We start from the raw sequence: 3,566 nt of genomic DNA, 5'->3' as shown, positions 1-3,566 counted from the left end.
CAACAGGAAATTTGTTCAGCTCCTGCCTCTTTCTTGTTCTGAACAGGATTTTTATGATCAGGGGTTGACAGGAAGAGGCTAAAAGAGAATTTCAGTTGATTTTACAAATTAAGTGATTTAATTTTGTATCTGAGTTTTCCTGAAGGTCTTAACATTTCTGCATTCAAAATTCATATGAGCACTTTGTGGATCTTAAAATTAATATAAATTGAGGAGTAGTAAGTTTCAGAATTCTCAAATTATATTTTTAATTTTTCTGTAGGTGAACCCTTTTCTCTAAATCAAACAGGAAGAAACAACTTTCTTTGTCTTCTTGGTATATTCATACAAATTTTCACATCACAGGCAACTTCCACTACAGTATAAAAGGCTCAAATTCCCAATTCAGTCCCCAGAATCTTCTTGGGGTCTCCACCCTCCACCTCTCAATTAAACCAGGCTTTAATGTAAAGTCAAAAAGACAACTTTCATGTTCAAATGGTAGAAAAAAATTCATAACCTTCCAGACAAACTGTGGTTATTTAGAGACCTACTTTTGAGGAGAGAAGCCCCTTTCTATAAGGATAAGAATTTCGAGGGAACTTATAAGATGCAGAAGGCTCAGGGAGGGAATAGAATCCTTGTTTCACTTTTTGTATTGAGGTTTGGTGAGGTGGGCTCTGCAGAAAGATTAACATGCATGGAGGAAAAGTCCAGCACTGAATCTCTCAGCTCAGTCTGTTATTTTATAGGACTTTTTCCTTTTTTTTTTTCAAGAAAAAGTCAAATAATTCAAACGTTTGGAAACAGATTCAGATTTGGCAGGTTTAGAACAGGGTCTGAAGACTCAGAAACATGTTACATGTGTTACATGTGCCTTACATGTCAAACATGTAAACAACTCTGTTTTCGACAGTTTTTAGAAAGAGAAATTCTCAGAAGCGCAAGATACAGACATCCAAGAAGGCTTCATTCCCTGAGCTCTCTGCGTACCAGAATATTTATCCATGAATCTATTCCCCAGTGGGTGACAATTTGCAGTTAGTGAGATAATGAAGACAGCTTTAACCTCAGGTATCTGGAGCCAGGAATCCAGTCATAGGACCTGCAGCATCACAGAGGGAAGCTCCCCTTGCAGGTGACTTGGTCTCAATTCTTACACAGGGGCAAACTCTCACTTTTGGTCAGGAAAAACCTCCATTGAGGTCCAGGTGGAGAACTGGCCTCTGTATGTCTCAATCTCCTCCAGAACAGTGTGAGTTTGCCTGTTTGGACTAGCACAGTCTGCAGAACAAAGTTTACAGAATATGTGACAGTGTTGTAGAAATGAGCTAAAGATGTCCAGTGCAAACTGCTCCTATGGCATGTGTTTCTAAACTGCAGACTGTTTCTAAACGGCTGTGCCAAACTCAAGTTTTCCAATCCAATAATGTCAAAAACAGCCCAAATAAGATTTTTTTTGTTTTGTTTTTGTTTTTTTGAGATAGAGTCTTGCTCTGTTGCCCAGGCTGGAGTGCAGTGGCGCGACCTCTGCTCACTGCAACCTCCACCTCCCGGGTTCAAGCAATTATCCTGTCTCAGCCTCCTGAGTAGCTGGGACTACAGGCGCCCGCCACCACACCTGGCTAATTTTTTGTATTTTTAGTAGACATGGGGTTTCACCATGTTAGCCAGGATGGTCTCGATCTCCTGACCTCTTGATCTGCCCACATGGGCCTCCCAACATGCTGGGATTACAGGCATGAGCCATGGCACCCAGCCCCAAAGAAGATTTTTAGCCATTCAGAGAATGCTTGCTTTTCATATCACAGAAAACCTCACCCACATCTGTTAGCAGTAGGTAAGATAAGCCCCAGGTTATGAAAATTGCAAACCACTGCTGCCCTCTGTATATCTCAGATCCAGATTAAGCTGTTGTCTGGCTACCCCTAGACACAGAAGCCCTTTCTCCAATGTTCCTTCACCTTAGGAGTTCCCTTGGTCTACACCTTTTCTGAGTAGCAACCCCATCATCTTTGATTCTAGACAACTCCTGCTATGAGGGACTCCTTTGGGCAAATCTCTCAAAGTTTCACCCAACAGTCATGTGTGCTACTGCCACCCTACGGACATCGCTTTCTCTTTTATCAGAACCCCCATTTCTCAAACTCTCTGTGAACAGATCCACACTGTCCACCCGACAAACACTGACTCCGGCATAATGGACACAATTCCACTACTGAGACTGACTTCTCAAGGCATACAAATAATACACTTGTCTTCAATTTTATGGACTCCAAACTAACAGCATCTGGCAAGTGACATGCAGTAAACTCCACCTGTATGAGTCCTTCCTCATTCAAGTGGTCATGGTCCAGATAAGAGAAATACAGAGGCCCGCTCCACACCTTGATCAAATGGAGGCTGTTCATCTACCCTTTTTTCTGTGTCCCCCGTGGAGTGACCAGCTTTGTCTGCTGTTGTGAAGCCTCTGCATACTCTACTAACATTCAGGAGACAGATTCCTGCTTAGAATGAAGAATATTACTCTTTAAGTTTAACAGTACAGGGCAATTTCAAGGCCTTTAGTATAGGATGACTTCAGAGCCTTTTTATTACTGAAACAATTTTTTACAAGCTTTTACATTTTCAGATATGTAATGACAAGAGATTATGAGATAAAACAAGCAATCCCAATGGTAACCTTTTTAAAGCTTTGTCATTAATTTTCAAAGGAAACAACAGTACTCTCTGAAATTCAGCACCCTAAAGAATACTTTGTAAAACTAAGATTTTGAAGAATTGACTCATAGTAAAAGCAAGCCTGATAGATTTATTACTGTAATTCATTTTCCCACAGTGCAAGTTTCTATATAGAATAGTGGGTGGAACTGATTATTCATTTAACACCTTTTCAGACTAATCCATTTATACCAGTGATAAGATGTACCTTAATGTTCTCTTTTAGATTGTGTGTTTCTTTTGTGTGTTTACTTTTATTTTTCTTTTCAGTATCTGATGTTTCTAACTCTTTTAACTATTATGATGAATTAGGAGTTTGACATTTTCAAGGCTAAGAACCATATTTGATCTGATCAGCATCACGAGGAAGAAGAAGTCAATGCCAGGCACAGCGGCTCACTCCTGTAATCCCAGCACTTTGGGATGCCAAGGCAGGTGGATCGCTTGAGGCCGGGACTTCGAGACCAGCCTGGCCAACATGTGGAAACCTCTTCTCTACTAAAAACACAAAAATTAGTTGGGCATGGTGGAGAGCACCTGTAGTCCCATCTACTCCAAAGGCATGGGAACTGCTTGACCCCGGGAGCCCGGGAGGCGGGGTTGCTGTGACTGGAGAATGCACCACTATACTCCAGCCTGAGTAACAGAGCAAGACTCAGTCTCAAAAAAAAATACATAAGATTTACAAAATACATAAGATTTACAGAAAGTACTCGAAGAAAAGAATAAATAAAAATTTAAATAATGGAACATGATACATTTATTCTAATCCTACTTTCACATTACAATTTGATGTTCTCAATTTAGGTTACTGCCATGAAGTTCAACATTTTAAGCTCAATATCATTTTTACTCAATTTTTTTTT

Source organism: Mandrillus leucophaeus, unplaced genomic scaffold, assembly GCF_000951045.1.
Source record: "Mandrillus leucophaeus isolate KB7577 unplaced genomic scaffold, Mleu.le_1.0 Scaffold1017, whole genome shotgun sequence".
Lineage (NCBI taxonomy): Eukaryota > Metazoa > Chordata > Mammalia > Primates > Cercopithecidae > Mandrillus > Mandrillus leucophaeus.
This window is presented reverse-complemented; position numbering follows the sequence as displayed.